This window comes from Athene noctua, chromosome 18 (genome assembly GCF_965140245.1).
Source record: "Athene noctua chromosome 18, bAthNoc1.hap1.1, whole genome shotgun sequence".
NCBI lineage: Eukaryota > Metazoa > Chordata > Aves > Strigiformes > Strigidae > Athene > Athene noctua.
Window position 1 is genome coordinate 377,695 of NC_134054.1, and position 18,029 is coordinate 395,723.

The window sequence follows — 18,029 nt, forward strand, 5'->3', positions numbered from 1 at the left end:
GTTTATGCAGCAAAAAGGGTGGAGGAAGTTCTTAGAAAAAAGGCCAATGTTAAGGCATGGTTCTGCCAACAGTCAACCAGTAGTTGGGTGATGTGCGTAGGAAGTTTAGAAGTTTTGCTAGGAGGTGGTGGTTGCTCCTGTCAGGACTTCCACAGGCCCTAGGAACAGCAGGCCAGGCTAGAAACCGCTATTCTGTTGGTGAACTGCTAGTCAGTGACGTGCACCGCTGATGAAATATGTGACTACGCTATTACCCTTTGACATGGGATGAGACAAAGTACAGAATTCAGAGCTGAACTCGCCACCAAATATCATTATTTCTGTGCAATTCACAACTTCTGCTGTTGCGAGAGAAGTGAACTTCAGCCTGAGCATGCTACCTACAAACTGATCAAGCACAGAAATTGCCTATTACCACAACAACAAAGTTTAAATGTAATTTTGGCTTTCAGTTACTGCAACTATACAAAGGGAGACAGAGGCTCTGAGCCTGTATGACTTAATTGCCATTACAGATAAAGCTCACCGCAGAGCTGAGGAAGGCTGGCCCTCTAATCCCTGGGACTCTCCTGCAATGCGGATGCATTTCCAATGTGGTCCAGAGACCGTGACCTGCTGCTTGCTCAAGATTCATCACCAAGCCACGCTGACACTCAAAGCAGATACAGAAAATATATCTGCTTGGTTGCTCTTCATCCAGCAAGTTAATCTTGTTTATGAAATTCAGCATTTCAAGATACATCTTCCTCTTATGTCCACAGGATATAATTACCTCTTAATACAGCAGTGAATTTCAATAATTATAATATGAAAACATCAGAAGTCATTGGGACTGGGAACCCTTTGTGCCTGGCGCTATGCATGTAAGGAAAGGAACATTTTAGATTGCTTTTAAATGAAAAATAAGCTGCCAGTTACGACAAGTATAGAAGTGTAGGCACAAAAGGAGATAAAATCAGCAGAAAAGCATTAACAGTAACAGGAAATGTTCTATAAATGCAGTAGTATTAAAGAGGAAGACCAAGTTAAAGGCACCAGCCGCAGCTCAGCAGAGGAGAGCTGCCCATGATGTCCAGTATCTTCAACAGAAAGTTGTCTGTTAATACGTCATCCATGATAAAGTGATTGTCACAGCTGTCACTAGTAACAAAGAGTTAAGATCTCAGACTGCGATGGGGAAGAAGTTGGACAACACTGAGATCAACAGATTCATCCTAAGACTTGTAAAGAACTAGGTCATAGATCAGTTGCTAATAATCTCTGAGAATTCATGCAAAATCAGGGAGGGGGAGTTCTGGCAACACAGAAAAGACAAAATATAGTGTATAGCTTGGAGAAATGGTAAAAGAAGGAAACAGAGTTGTGGAACAGCCACTTGAACTCCAGGTCCTAGAAAAATAATTGAATAAATTATTTAACATTTTATTAAGAATCCTGAACAGACATGAAGGATGTAATTGAAAGCCTACACCATTTTGTCATGGATAGTCTGCTGAACCAGTTTAACCATTCTCAAGTGAGTGAACACTAGCCCCAAGGTGGAAGTGGGGCCGTAGGGGTGTCAGCAGTGGTACACCCTCCCAGAGAGACATCTTACTGGGAAGGAAACCAGGAGAGTAGCCTGAGAGAAATGGACCTGGTAAGACCTCAGCTGGAGCTATGTGTTAAGTTTGGAGCTTCACTCTTAAAGAGATGAACAAACTGGCTAGTCCAGAACAGAGTAAAAACCAAGGATCTAGAAAAAATGACCTGAAAGGAAAGAGGAGTTGTTTAATACAGAACAGGAATGAGTGAGAGAGGAGTGTCAGTCAAGCTGCCAAAAAGAGAAATAGGGTGGTTCTTTTTGCCATCCATCATAGGTGGGATAAAAATGGATTTAAATTGCTGGAAGGAAGATTCAGGATGGAGGTGATATTGAAGCCATGGCATGGCTTGTACTTTCTTACGAAAAGACCAGGTAACTGTTTATAAGAAATGATGTAAGTATTATCGAGCCTTTCTTGGAGTGGAGGAGTGGGCCTAAGACTATATATGAGATACACATATGTACCCTGGGCAGTTGTTTTCAAAGATCACACTATGCTGTCATTCCCTGAAGTGGCTTGGAATAGATCCACTTGATATGAAAATGGAAATATTATTTAAAATATGACATCATGTATTAAAAAGAAAACAAAATTTAATATAAGAAAATGCTACTTAGAAAAGGTCAACACTTGGAGCTGAAAGTTAAGAAGAATTGGTGTGGGGACTATATAATCTTCTGACGGCATTCACAATGCAATCTTTAATAACATTATCACAAATTGTTTTCTTCTATAGGTCTCTGATGCTTGAGTTATGTGATTACTGAGGAACTGCTTAACTCTACCTCATTTCCATCCTCTGGGGGGAAATTTATTGTGAGGGTAATGGACTCAGCTGTAAGAGCAACAATTTAGACTGACAGCAATTGGGAATAAGGCCCTGGAGACAACCATGACAGGTTTTATCTCTGCTTGACCCTGATATTTAAGAGCAAATGTGAGTCATTTAACTACCACCAGCCAAACCAGTAATACCTCCCAGCAGACACCCAAACTAGGCCATTTTCAAAGGGGTGTGGAAGGCCTAGGTTCAGTTTTGTTCATCGATCACATCTCAGATCAGTCATGTTCCCCTTGCATCAGACAGTTCTCCATCCATAAGCCAAATACAAGAGGAGTTTTCCAACCCACTCTGAATCACGAAGCCAGACAAGCTTCTGGACTGATCCAGCAGCCCTTTAAAAATGTCAGTAAAAAATGAATGCGCTTGAACGACAGAGACATGAGGTCATTGTTTTTGAAAAGACCTGGTAAAAATCAGATAGAGGTTGATAGGATCCAGGCGTGTTCTATATTATTCAAGAATTCTGCAGATCAATAACGTTGGATTCAAGTAAGTATGCTGGGCAGCCTCGTCTCTGCCAAAGCCCTTAGGCGCTGCTGCACACACATACCTGCAAATCTGAGGGTTTCTGTGAGAGGCTGAAATACAGAGCTGCCACTTTAATCCTCCAGCCCAGCAAAGGTGCCACCCTGCAGCCCTGCACGCCCACATCACCCTCCTCTTCTCGGCATGTGGCACTGCCTCTGGTCTCGTGTATAATTACCTGGACATCACCACCTCAAAGAGGCACAAAGAAATAGATCATAAACTCTCTCCACATGAATCGCTGTGAACTTTTGCGTGGGAACCACCGTAGTACTTGCAGTTGACATATTGTGAAGCCTGGGACTGAAAAAAACCCTGAACCTAGGCAAACCAAGAAAGTTCTGTTGAGTCTGCCAATTATATCTTGGTGCTTTAGATGGGATTTTTAAGGCCATAGGCTTTTTAATTCATGTGTTCTGGTGAAAAAGGTAGAATTCTACTTTTAATCTAGACAATGTAAAAATAAAGCTGCTACCCTCTGGAGAGCAGAAAAAACAGAGGAGTACTGCAGTACAACTTTCAGTACAGCTCATCCAGGAGTCATGGAAACACCCTCTTGAAAATATCCAAAAAATCAAGCTCCTAAGAGGTACCCTCTGTCAGGAGCTTGCCCTGCTCAGCGTACCTCACTGTCTACAACTTCCTCCCTGAAACTTCCTGCGAAGTCCACAGGCCAATCTCTCTGTGACATCTGTGGGGCTGCACCCAGCTGCCTGAATACTGTGGTGGACTCAGAGAGACACAGGTGGGAAAAGAAGGCATTTAGTTCTAAGAAAATTGTTTTATTTCAAACCCAAGAGCCACTTTCTGGCTTGTAAAAAACATATTTCCACGTTCCTGTTCTGCTGCAACAGCCTTGTTTTGGAGGAAGGAATTGAGAGCCCGAGCACAGCCTTGGATTTGCAGGCAGGTCCCACCTCCTCCTGGACACCAAACACCAGCCTTGGCCTCACGCCTAGGAAAGAAGCAGGACGACGCAGAACAGATGCTGAATTCAAATTACACATTGGTAGCAACACCCCCAGGCTCCTGCTCTCTGAGTTAGCAATAGGAAGAACAGTTTGGCAAGATGTGAAAACTACATTTCAGTGTAGCTCCTTGCAGAGACTGCCATGCAGCCCGTGTTGAGTGCAAGGACATCATACACCAAGCTGGTCAACACTCCTGCCTCTGCTCAGCACTGCAGACTTCACCTGAGCAAATGCAGGCGCCAACATCTGAGCCAGTCAGGCTAGTGCCCTCTGATCACCCGAGGAGCAACAGAGGACCCAGCTCCTTCAGCCTGGACATCTGAAAATGCATTGGGAGAATTTGACCTAAGAAGTACCTCCTCCTCATTTGGCTGTAAAGGAATCTGAGTGCTTTGTCTTTCTGAGTATGAACTTATTCTTCACCGTCTGCATGTTGGACTGAGAAGGTTCTGCCCCAGGACTGCCCACCTGTCCATACTGGACCATCACAGCAGAAACGATCCTTGAAGCTTGTGAGAAACCTGCCATACCCTGGACATCCTGTGCTTGCTCTCCTGCCCGCTGCCTGCCCACAGGCATCCTCCCCAGGGGCTGGAGGACGTTCACTGCACAGCCTAGCAGCTAAATGCTCCCCGAGGAACAGAGAAGCGTGCACTGGACTCCACACAGAGTAAGAGGAAACTGAAGCCATGTCTCCCACTTCCTGTGCTTCAGCTGCTCGCCAACTGCAGGAGGTTGGTTAACGGCGTCCTCTCCCCACAGCTTTTAATGAGCCAACGCACATCAAACCCATACTGCACATCAAACCCATACTGCCCTCCTGCACAGCCCCACGACAGGCACCGCAGCTGCCAGGAGCCCTCACTCACACCACCCCCAGGACTTAGCCTTTCCCACTTGGTGAGCTTTGGGCAGCTCTTGCTAAGCATAAACCAACACTCAGTCCGCCCTGGAGAAGCCAGCGTCTCTTGCATCATTCTGCACAAGAGGGCTGGGTGCCCACCTCAGACAGTGGAGATAACCAGATAACCTGCCTGAGCAGCACACCTACATATTAGTGACCAGGGGGAGGTCTGGCTCTGGTGCCACCTGTAACACCTTGCGATCTGTGCGCTCAAACTATGTCATTCCCCACCACCCCAGTCCCAGAGAGGCAAGGGACGTGTTCATCATACCTGGAGACCCAGCTGCTGCAACCACAGGGGAGAACTCGGGGGGGGGGGGGGGGGGGGGGGGGGGGGGCGCGGACGTTTAGCTGCCTCACAGCAGGGTTCTGCTCCCATCCCCACCCTTGGTGTTCACTTCCAACATGATGCTCAGAGGCCCTGCAAGCTCACCCAGCAGAAAAGCTACCCCAGGAAAACAGTGAGTCACCCACTGCTGAGAGCTGGACTGGTTTGTGGGAGAAGGTTCAACAATATCATCATGGGACAGCTGGAGGATGCATACGGGTGTAAAGAGGCAGGAGAGGACTGAAGGGAAGGCCAGACCAGGTCAGATCTCCACTCTCGCCATAGGTCTTCACCTGTCATATCTTAAACATCCTTCATATTGCTCTGAATACTGCTGTGCCTGTTGCTGAACTGAAACAAGGAAAGCGTATGGACAACCCAGGAGCAGCAGGATCCCTGCGCCTGTGACATCTGCATACGTGCCACCTGCCTCTGCAGCCTCCCTAAACAAGTGCCTGTCTGCCCCAACTTCACCGGTGTTCCAGAGGGTGTCTAGTGCAGTGGTGCCCTTGCCACAGCTGTGTTGTCCATCCCACGTTCCTGTGATTGACTGGATTAAGGGAAAAAAGTCACTCTGATTACAGAAGGAATTTCCCTGGTGAATCCCACACAGCTGCAGGATCTCACCATGTGAAGAAAAACAAAACCTGCTTTATTTGAGGGAAATCTGGGAGGTTATCCTGGTTTTGGCCTGACTCTACTAGTCATCTTGCACACTTAAATATATTGAATCTGTGTCTAATTAATCATACGCTACTAAACCATGGCAACACACTTAATATTATTGTTCTTCAGAATAATGTTGTTCAACAATATAGAGAACTGCAACTTCCCTGTAACTTGTAGTTGTTGTTCCTCAGACCATGTTCCTGAGAGAGGGAATCTCTGGAGCAGAAAGCCATTTTCTCAGCATTCTCTGAGCAAAAACAATGAATGTGACATCTCATGATCTCCACTGAAAGAGAAGTCTTTAGAAAGGAAACAGGGCTGAGATAAAAATTAGTGTTACAGGAACAGCATTCGGATCTGGCTTGCTCTTTTCTGGGGTGATATATTTAACTCCTTGAACTGAAGAAATTGCCTTCCTCTGGCTGGAGCTAATGCCTACCAGACACAGGAGAAAATGAGCCAGCACTGAAGAATTTATAAATTTATATATTTTATTTATTTATAAATCAATTTCTCACCTTGAGAATAAAATGTGGAAGCTGTCAAGGAAGACAATATCATAAATGAAGGAGAAACCGTACAAGAGAGGAAAAAAATGTGTCCTACATTGTAATGATCAGTTTTTCAATTCTACTCCTTCCTTGGAAATATTCTGATAAAGCAACTGAGGCAGTTACATATTGCATGACAGACAATTGCCACTCCCTGTAGAGCAGAATAAGACATCTTAGATGTACAGGCTCTACGAGGCCAAGCTATAACCTTATTTGTTAAAATAAAAGTATTTTTAAGGATTTTAGCTGCACTGCATTTCAAGCCATAAGAAGCTGGATGATGTCTGCCCTTCAAGTTGCATGCCACCTGAACAAAGAGACAATGGCAAACCACGACCTAAAAACATTTTCTACATGGCCTCCCTGGCAGGCTGAACCACTCGTGACAGTTGTCTGTTGCATCCAAGCCCAACAGACCTGACGATGCTCATGATACATTTCTCCACAGGGGTACAGACGTGCACCCTGGGCAGGCACCACCAAGAGGTATTGGGACTTGCACTGTTAATGTAATTCAAGAACCCACAAGGTCTCCATCACACAGAGCAAGGCAAAGTTTATTAGTCAGCATCATGGTTATTTTCAAAAAAAAGGACTAATGACTGGGATTGATTTTGATTCTTCCATAGGTGGTGTGTGTCAGAGAGGATGAAGGTGCACTGTGATTAAAGAATGAATCCTCTGAGATAAGAAAAAAACAGCAGAAGACTGCATGAGGGTCTCACTTGGTGGTGAGGAGGAAACATCCCATCCCAGCACAGGAAGGGAGAGACCTGAGCACAGCAATCCAAATCAACCTCCCCAAAACGCTTCCCTCCCATGCGGAAGGAAAGAGGGGCTTTCAGTCTCTCTGCCCTCTAACCACAGGCAAACGTTGGATCCTGCAGCCCTGAAAACAAAAGCAAATTCCATACTACAGAAATGAATGTTGAGATTCATTTGCTCCAGGGGCTGACACTGGGGCTGGAAACAGGCTGGAGTTCCTGAGGTGTTCTTCTGAAATACCCTGACCCCACAGTGAGCTCAGGAAGGCAGCAGGAGAGGGAAGGGAGGAGGGGGCTCAGCCGTGTGGCTCTAACAGTCACACACAGACAGACAGACAGACAGACAGACACACACACACACACACACACACACACACACAGACACACACACAGACACACAGACACACACACACACACACACTCCCCCCCCCCCCCCCCTACTCAGTGCTAACACAGGGACTACAAGCATTCCTGCTTGCGTACTTCTGATCCTACAGTCACAAAAGAGCCGTTTCCAGAGATCCACATCTGGTCCAGCAAAATACCACTCCATTCAGTGCAGCCAGCTTCATTCCCTGTTTTAAAAGCATCACTGTCTCTCAGCTGTAAGTGCAGGGGCCGAGAGCTGCTGCTCTGTACAAGCCCAATGCATGGCACTCGCTGGCCCCCTCCGACCAGCCCGGCTCGCCAGCACCAGCACCTCCCCCCGTCCTGCTGAAACGCTGAAAGACTTAAGAACAAGCCTATTCATAGTCAACTCAGAGGGAGGGGTAAGTCCCACTGGCTGCAGAGACGCTGAGCCTAATGCAAAGTCCACTGAGGTCAACTGAGAGAAAAACAGTGAAGCAGAAGAGCTCTTCCCAAGAAGAGCTCCGTGCAGCTGGGCTGGGGCTGCTGCCTGGGCGAGCCCAGCTCTCCATGCAACCCATCTGCAGGCAGACCAGCAGCCGCCAGCCCAGGAGTGCCAGGATGTGGCCAGCTTCCCCGGTGACATCCATGCAAATGACATAACTAGGTGATCTGAGTATCTGAAATGATCTGCACTTGGTTGCAAACTAGCAGCCTCTCAGCCCAGCAGATATGGGTGGAGCAGCTCTTGGCCTGGGAAGGTGCTGTTGGGTCACCATCATGAGAGAGGTCGCAGTCCTCATACTCCCCAGATCAGACTGGTCTTCCCTTGGACAAACTGGAGTAGTGCATGGGTGCAAGCCTGTAGGGCTGTGATGTAAAGAACTTGCCGGGCATCACTGGGTGGAGTTCTGTGATCAAGTTCTCCAACCTATTAGAGTAAAAAATGCAGCCTGAGTTTCTCTGATTCACAGCAAGGGCAGCAGCCCTCAGCTTCTTTTCCCTTTCATGTGCTGCTTGGGGCTGATGGTTTTAATCTGTGGGTTCCCTGTCCATGGGGCTCCAACATGGCCAGAAGATCTCCTGTCCTGCTCCAGCAGGGAGTCCCACCCCTAAGATGTGGCAGGTCCCACCTCCAAACTGACAAGATGCCAGAGTTGGGGATTATTAATGAGATATGCTGGAAGATGCCCTATTCTATCTATCCTACCTTCCGCAGTGATGAGGCAGGCAGCATCCCACTTGGTGCATACTGGACAGTGCAGAGCACTGGCCACTGTAATCAAAATATGCTGGGAATAGTGATTCGCACCAGCTCTCCTTTACCACCACCCAGCACAGCCAGCAAGATGCACATCAGAAGAATTTGCATGGCCCTGTCCCTGAGCTGAATGATCATGGCTTTGTCCCTCCCCAAACATACATATTCAGACTTGGTAAACTGTGCTAGCTGAGAGCAGGGGGAGCAGAAGTGAGGGACAAACCCTGGGGCAGTGCAGCTGAGATAGGAGCTGGACACAGGGGCTCGCTGACTCAGTTTCTTTTCAAAGTTATTTTCCAAAAGCGACCCATAGATAATTTAAACATTATTTCATTTTGGGAATACCTGAAGTTCTATTCTTCATCCCATAACAGACTGAGGTTCAATTCCAGTCTTCATTTGGTACCAGTTACCACTGTGATAATCAGCAGTTCACAGCGCAATGAGACAAGTCATAGGGTCTCCTCTAAATCTTGCTATTGAGAGTGATTACTTGGCCTTGGGTAATGAATTAGTCCTATTATACAGCAGCTGCCACACGAGAAGCAAATCTGCTGCTCAGGCAGCTCATTACACGGGCAGGGCTGGAGCTGCTCAGCCATGTGTGACACACACAGCCCTCCGCAGGGTTTTTACACGGAATTCTGTCGACAGTACATACATTTCTCCAGGACTGCGAAATACACTACAGTCATCAATCCAGTTTCTGGCTATTCCTTTCTGAGTTAAGCATTTGCCCACACGTTGGAAATATAATTCCTGTTCTGTGCAATTTCTACATGGCATTTTGCCTTATCAGTATCAATTCAAACTGTGTTAATTCTTCATTCTCTGCCACCCCTTGGAAACTCTGTCACTGCAAATCTCCATTCTTTTCCTCCAAACTCCTCCATACTAATTATTCCTGCTTCCCCACTACCAAAAACTTTACATTTCTTGATGCTGCCTCTTCTATGACCAAGCCTCACTTCTGCAGCAATTGAAACTTTGTCATGCACCAGCTCCTTCCTCACTGTAGGTCTGGCTTTGTGGCTTTGTGGCACACAGCTCAGGAAGGAGCACGTGGGCACAAAGTAACTGCAGGGTTTTGTTTTGGAAACATGAATAAAGTACTAAATAAATTAGAAAGGATCAGGAAGACAAAGCAGATCCTACCAGACAATTTAAAAGAACTTCTGAAAGTGCTTATAGATTACCAGAGGAAAAAAGAACAGAATGACAGGATACACTCAATAGCAATGTTAGAACCACAATGTCATAAGCGTATGTGTTAGGTACTTGGGAGTGCTAATATCTTCTGTTAGACAACTACCATAAGCATGCTTGTGAAAACATAACTCCTTTCTGTGAAGACCTTCAGGAGAAAAGAAGCAGTCAAGGAGTGAGAAAACTACTGCAGAAAATTAAAAATTGATAAGCCAGAGAACAAGGAGCAGAAACATGAAGAGTTAGTCTTCCTCAAGTCAAAAGTCAACCATAGAGGCCTGACAATGCCACTCACTCCTCAAGCAATTAAAGAAAAAAAGAGTGGAAGTGTGTAGCAAGTACGTGCAAGTTATATATAATTTTTAATGTGAGGCAAGAGCCTGAACACCTCCAGTAAGTTTTCAATGAACAAGTAACATCACAGCGAACAAATTACACTAGCGATAAATGCAAAATATTACATATAGAGGTAATAACTGGAACCATACAGGTATCTTTCATGGCCCAAACAATGTCCACCAGCTCAAAGATCTTTGCTCCTTTCTGCTGTCTTCCACAAAAGCTGGTCCTTTGTCAGCCCTGGGAGCTCTGAGAGGGGAGATGCTTCATTTTAACCCTTTCCATGCTCCCTGTTCAAACTGCTGTACCTTTCCTCAGCAGTCTCAGAGCTGCTTGACTATGTCTCTGGCTGAATGGGTGTGAGAAAACTAAGAGAGGCCATAAGCAACACTCAGATGCCAGATAGAACACTGCAGACTCAGTAAGAAATCAGATTTAACTCCGAGCTAACATATCAGCTTCTGAAAGTTAAGGAAGATTTTTACAGGGGTTTCAAGTAATGGGGACAAATATGAAAAGATACAATGAGCAGCTTGGGATTTTTAATTTCGTTGTGATGTGCCTCTGCTCTCGTGCCTTTCCCCCTTTTACCCATGACGGACTTGCTGAGTGTGAGAGGGCATTTCAAAGACTGAATCGGTGCTAATGGGACAACCTGACAATTACAGGCTGCATATCCAGCCCAGAGCAGCTCCTGCTTTCTCCCTCTGTAATGCCTTGAAGCCTCGCAGTGTTGCGCCCGCTGTGCCAGCAATGCTGCCCAGCCCCGGGTCCGGCGCTGCAGCGGCAAGTGCCATCACAGCTCAGCTGGCAGAGCCTCCTCAGCCTCCCCGTCAGCTGCCTGCCCTCCTCGCTTCGGAGCACTCTGTAGGACAGCTGCAGAAAGCTCACTCACCCTCCTTGTTTAAGGACCTTGGCCTGATCCATCCTATGAAACAAACATCCCAAAGTCTTCACAGGACTTTTTATTTTTAATTATCTTTTTCCGAGCTTTTTTTCCTCCATGGAAAACCAACTGACAGGACAGAAGTGAGAGGCACAGAACTAAGCCACAGGGGCACACAAAGTGATAGCAGATGAAATTACTTTGTTCCTAGTATACACCCTAGAGACTGCAGTAGCAGAGGTGCAGAGGGCTGACACCAGCTGGGAAAGCCCTGGGAGATCTGTGCAGTAAACAAACTTGGTGCTCAGACCAACACTGGAAGACCACAGTGCTTTTGCTGCCAACATCACAGTGGGAATATCTGTGGCTCAAGAACAGTTTTCACTGTCTACTTTTACCAACTATGAATGTAGGAAGACATGCCAGACAGATATTAATCGATGTCAAAGAATGGTTTTCAGTCTTTGGGTCTGCACCCATCTGGAAGTTCAAAGATCAGTGACCAAAGTCACCTGACAGTCAGCCTAAATTCACTCCAGAGTGGCCCATACCAACAACTGAGAGGGCTGCTCACAAATACTGAAAAAGTGTATGTTAAAACACACTGGCCTGTTGCACTGCTAGATGTGTTCTACACAATGCAGCGTGGTAGCTCCGGAGTAACCCATGGCATCCTCCTTCTGGAATTTGTCAGCAAAAAAGCAAACACAAAGACTAATACAAAAGCTGTTTTGATAGCATAATGTGGAAAACCGGATAGCTAGTTACAAGCCCAAACCTCTCTCCACTATTGCATACACCTGTGAAAGGAGGGTTTGCTAGGATGGTCACCACAGCATGTACAAAGTACCACAGCAGTGTTACCAGCAGATCCACAGCCCTCGGAGTACAGCCCGCTCTCCCTCGCAACCAAACCAAGTGCCCTTTGGCTGGTATGGCAGGTATGTAAGGGGCTCTGCTGGCCCAGCCCTCTCCCGTGCCTGACCCCCTGCTGCCCCGGTCAGACGCTCTGCCTGCGCTGCAGGGACCCTGCAATCCGCTGCAGTTACACTGCAATCCGCTGCAGTTACACTGCAATTCTCTGCAGAGCCCCTGCAATCCGCTGCAGAGACGCTGCAATCCGCTGCAGAGACCCTGCAATCCGCTGCAGAGACCCTGCAATCCGCTGCAGAGACGCTGCAATCCGCTGCAGTTACCCTGCAATCCGCTGCAGTTACACTGCAATCCGCTGCAGAGACCCTGCAATCCGCTGCAGTTACACTGCAATCCGCTGCAGAGACCCTGCAATCCGCTGCAGTTACACTGCAATCCGCTGCAGTTACCCTGCAATCCGCGGCAGTTACACTGCAATCCGCTGCAGAGACCCTGCAATCCGCTGCAGTTACCCTGCAATCCGCGGCAGTTACACTGCAATCCACTGCAGAGACCCTGCAATCCGCGGCAGTTACACTGCAATCCGCTGCAGAGACGCTGCAATCCGCTGCAGTTACACTGCAATCCGCTGCAGTTACACTGCAATCCGCTGCAGAGACCCTGCAATCCGCTGCAGTTACACTGCAATCCGCGGCAGTTACACTGCAATCCGCTGCAGTTACCCTGCAATCCGCTGCAGTTACACTGCAATCCGCTGCAGAGACCCTGCAATCCGCTGCAGTTACACTGCAATCCGCTGCAGTTACACTGCAATCAGCTGCAGAGACCCTGCAATCCGCGGCAGTTACACTGCAATCCGCTGCAGTTACACTGCAATCCGCGGCAGAGACCCTGCAATCCGCTGCAGTTACACTGCAATCCGCGGCAGTTACACTGCAATCCGCGGCAGAGACCCTGCAATCCGCTGCAGTTACACTGCAATCCGCTGCAGTTACACTGCAATCCGCTGCAGAGACCCTGCAATCCGCGGCAGTTACACTGCAATCCGCTGCAGAGACCCTGCAATCCGCTGCAGTTACCCTGCAATCCGCTGCAGAGACCCTGCAATCCGCGGCAGTTACACTGCAATCCGCTGCAGTTACACTGCAGTTCTCTGCAGAGACACTGCAATTCGCTGCAGAGACCCTGCGATTCTCTGCAGTTACACTGCAATCCGCTGCAGAGACACTGCAATTCGGTAGAGCTGATAGCCCAGGTTCCCTGCCGCATACCATTCCTGTACATGAGCTCCTCTTAACTGGTAACGTTTTACACAGTGACATGGTGGCATGACATAAAAAATTCCAACTACGCTAAAGCATACTTATATTTTTCAAAACAAACACTTGTTGAAACTCCCAGTTCTTGAGAAACTGTGGCTGAACAAACTGTTCGCCTTGATTTTACACTCTTTCGCACTCAAGTGGATCATACCAATAAAGGAGAGCGTGAGGTGTAATTAAATACGGCAAACAACACTTTAAACTGACATAAACTGATGACAGTGGGCAAAGCACAGAGAGGGGACCGTCAGGTCCATTATGCTTCTTTCATATTTCCCCAGGTCTCGCTTCCCTGTCTGCAAACGGAGCCGTGCAGAGTTACTGGCAATGTGCACAGCAGGGAGCAGGCACTGCAGCAGGGCCCAGGCTTTTGGGAGGCTTCCAGCAAATCTGCCATGTGTGCAGAGTAAGCAAGGCAGAACCCATCAGCACTGGATTCTGAAAAAGCTGCACATAACAAGTGCTCCCTGGAAGCGTCAGAAATCAAAGACAGAAATATCAGTGCCTTATGTCAGACACTCCACAAGACACAAGTTAGCAGTGCTGCCTGCCTGCCCCGTTCAGGCTGGCTCCCCGTGCTCTGCCGATGGTGCAAACAGGGGAAACACATGCAACATGAGAAATATCCCTCTTGCTGTCCTAAGCTGTAGCATGGCCACAGCAAAACCAACTGCAACAGTCCCAAATATTTCCACAGACAGATACTATCTGCAACACTGCAGCACTGTATACTTGTTCCTATTATTGTGGGACTTCTCCAAAATAGAAGAATGTCCTATCTTCGGGATTGCACTTGGTGTCAGTAGTCAGTGGAATCATGACAACAAGTCCTGAGTACATACTCGGGCATTTAAGATTCTGATAATGCAGAGCCAGGGTGCATTACCGATAATAATGTGCTCCATGGGGCACAAGCAACCATGGAAGATAAGCAACCATGGAGAATAAAACAAAGGTTTAATCTAGTTATTTAAATGACTAGTTAATTCTACCTAGTCATTTATTATCACAAAGTAAAAGTGAAATAGAGAAAACCAAACCCCACTAAATCTGCCAGAATCTTCTGGTCTTAGTTTCAAAGCTAAATTTTCCATTTTGGACATCAAAATAAAGCAGGTTTTTAGAACATACTGACTATCTGGCATCTTCTCATTATTCCTACTTTGTCTATAGTCAGTATAAATGTAATACATTCAGCACATGTTGTTTGCAGCACAATGTTGAAGGTGCATTTTGCATCCAAGTTGTAAAGTGAGACTATTTAGAGTACCCCATGCCTACCACTGCAAAAATCACTCCTTTTTGACTATAGGATGTGTGCCCCACTCAAAGCACGGAATTCTTTTGGGAACTAAGACTCACTTCAAGTGAGTCTTTATGTGATCTGCATTTTTCATCTTCACTGTATATCCACCCTTAACGTGCAGGTGATGGCAACTCATTTAATCTTTAACATCTACAAGGCAGACATATGCAGTGAGACCATTTTTAGGCTCTCTTTGTAATCCATGGTCAGAAAGAGATCCTTCCAGATTAAGCCTCCTTTTTCATCTTTTAGCTAAGGATAAAGAAAAACCTCTTTAAAAATTATGTCCTGTGCGATTTCCACAAGGCCACCAACGTTACTGTTCTCACCTGCTAGAGGTGCAGCATCCAGGTGCAACATCCCAACTTATGCAGAGGACTGAACAGCTCACAAAAAATGCCACACCCATCAGTAAGACCCTTCCTTTAACAAATCATGGGTATTTATGGTGCTGTTCAGTTTTTAACTTCAACAGTTCAAGACAGTTATCACGAGATGCACTCTTATGAGCGAGGGATTGTGAACTGTACTATCACATCTCCTTCACATTCTCATGAAGAGTTTAAAATCCCTCGAAAACCTTGATTGAAAAGTGATCTTCTGGCAGCAAAACATAATTTCCTCACCCTTTTAATATGAGAAAATATATTATTTCATTTCATTCACTTTTCCAGAAATGTCAATGGTCAGATAACCAGAAGTTTCAGGTCTGAAAAGATACAGTTACAGAAAGTCACAGATATAAAAAAATGACACTTTGAAACTAAAATGCAAAGCAATACCACATGATTCTCATTGTCACTGCTATCTCACAAATGCCCCACTTTGGACAAAGGTTTGCTGCTGAATCACACAAAGCAGACCAGCCTCAGCAGCTGTGAGCGCTGCATTTTAAAAACTCTACCCTTCCCGGAGACGACACCCACAGCAGCCTCCATCTACAGCTTTGCAAATCTCCTCCTTTGGCTTCCTTGGTCAGCCCCACAGGGAGTCATCCCTACACTGGGAGAATCAAAATCACCCTTCTGCGCCTGGAGGAGATACCGGCTCCTCTTTGGCCATGGTTCCTGCTCCTCCCCAGCACCATCTCCCAGCAGAAGAACAGCCAGAACACTTGAGGCAGTGCCACAGGCATCCCTGGGCAGGGCTGGCAAGAGACGGGAGTACCAGCTGCTCAGCCAAGTCGCTCAACGGCTAAGCCTGCATCATCAGAAGCTGCACACTGTACAGGTTTCCTGAGCACAACGCTGTGCTCACTCCCTAGCCACTTAAAAACCACAGAAGGGCTCAGCACCCACAGCCTTACCACACTGGATTCAAGACTAGATTCCTCTCCCATCACACAAGTCTATATACTAGAGCATTACTTGTTCCACGAAGTATCCTTAGAAAAAAGGCAGTGGTAGCAGCTGCATTTGTACCCAATAACATCACACATCCCCTCGGCCCATGTTGTTCTCCATGACTTTTATGTTGTGCTGATTTTTGAGTGGGGCAATGGAGGAACGAGAGAGTGAGACAACCAACTCCAAGGATGTAGAAGAACTTGCTAAGAAAGCAAAGCACCACTGCTGCATGCAGGAGGTACCAATGCCACATACAAAGATCCTCAGGTGCTCACGGCCAGCCAAGTGCTTTCCATACACAACCTTATTCTTCTTTGTATAGTCATCTGGAAAAGATCTGACGCAACAGGTACCAACATCTCCTCTCTCCAAGTGTACTGTTCACATTACATAGCTCCCATTACAGCAGAGAGCAGCTCCAGCAGCTGCTCATGCCAGCCCTTGCTGTGGCACAGCACAGCCATCACATCATAGTGCTGGCTACAATAATGCTCATTTCTAGGACCGCATGGGTATTTTCTGAGAAAATCTTTTCAGGCTTTTCTTGATCAAAATATGTTCCATCACTAACATGAAGAAAGAGAAATATAAATCATATTTTTTTTCTCTCTAAAAATAGGGGTTTCACCACAATACTGTTTCACATACATGTTCAGAAGTTGAATTTGTCATGAAATGGAATTCTCCTTGCTCATCAGCTGGCAGGTTCTAGTTTCTCCTTAAGCACACTGCCTCCTTGGATCATATCAGCTTATACCATTTGGCACAGAAATCCTCTACACATTCTCTGCTATTACAAAATAAATCATAGGCATTATAATTTCTATGAATTCCTTCCATTCTTTTTCTCTGTGACTACCTAGGCACAAAGAATGAAACAGTTTGTGCCATGCCATGCCTCCTGCAGCTGCACGTGCCACAACCTCCAGGCTCAACTGTTTGCACATTTCAATGTGGCAGATGTCACAGGTTGCGTTAGGTGATGTGAGTTACCCCCCAAATATTACACAGCAGTGCAATTACTATATAATGCCGTCTGATGCCTGCACGTGCACCGTGCACCAGGGAGAAGCACGCGATTCTTTCCTTCCCAAGTGCCTGATGGTTCTGGTAAATCAAGCTGTGAAAGTGCAGACAAGATCAGTGGCAGCTCTCAGTCCTACTCAGTCCAGCTCGTTCAGTCAGATTCCAGAGCCACCTCCATCCATGCTGGAAGCACACGCTGTGCTTCATACAGATACTTACATCTGTGGGATGACTGAAGCTATGAAATGCTGACAATTTTCAGCAAATTTGCATATGTTGCTACTGCTGCTGCTTATATAAGTGATTTCTAGCTAACCACAAATACAAAAAGCAATGCCTAAAATAGATTTTAAAACAAACCGCTTGCAAATGTGACTGAATGACACATCTCCCCACCCCTATGAAAACCACTTCTGTACAACACACAACTGCCAGTGTTTCCCCAGAGGGTCTTGGGCAAAGCACTTCCTGGAGTACATACCCCAGAGCTCTGACACCACCTCACCCTCCTGACATCTGTGCTGCCCTGCAACAATGAAGGTTGTGACAAACTGGGACACAACTGAGACTTGTCCTAGGTTGCTCTCAGGTCTGGAGCTGTACAGATCTTTCCTACACACATCATCATCCCAAGCATCTCTGATGCCGGTGGGATGAGGAGGCAGTTGGCCTCTGGGTAGGAAACATTTTGTTATCTTCAGCTGTTAAGAAATCCCTCAATGTATCACACACCACATTCCATTTGCTCTATACCTGTGTTCACCATGGCAGTGCTGGCTTGAAGGACTGCTCATTGACTGTATCTGCACAGATTCCTCTTTGAACCAGGCCAGGAAGGGCAATTGCTTAACCTGGGACTGCATCAGTCTGGTACAGAGGGTCCCTGGACGGCTCTGTTCAAATGCTCAAAAGGTCAGGCAAAAATACAAGAGTACACGTGAGAGAGGACATGGTCAGAATATGCAGCTACT

General features: G+C 46.6%; 1 protein-coding gene across 4 annotated transcripts in view; it reads right to left on the reverse strand.

The window, feature by feature from the left end:
* The window catches only part of GAS7 (growth arrest specific 7), a 105,732-nt gene that overhangs the window by 84,076 nt on the left and 3,627 nt on the right, over nucleotides 1–18,029 (reverse strand). The window lies entirely within an intron of this gene.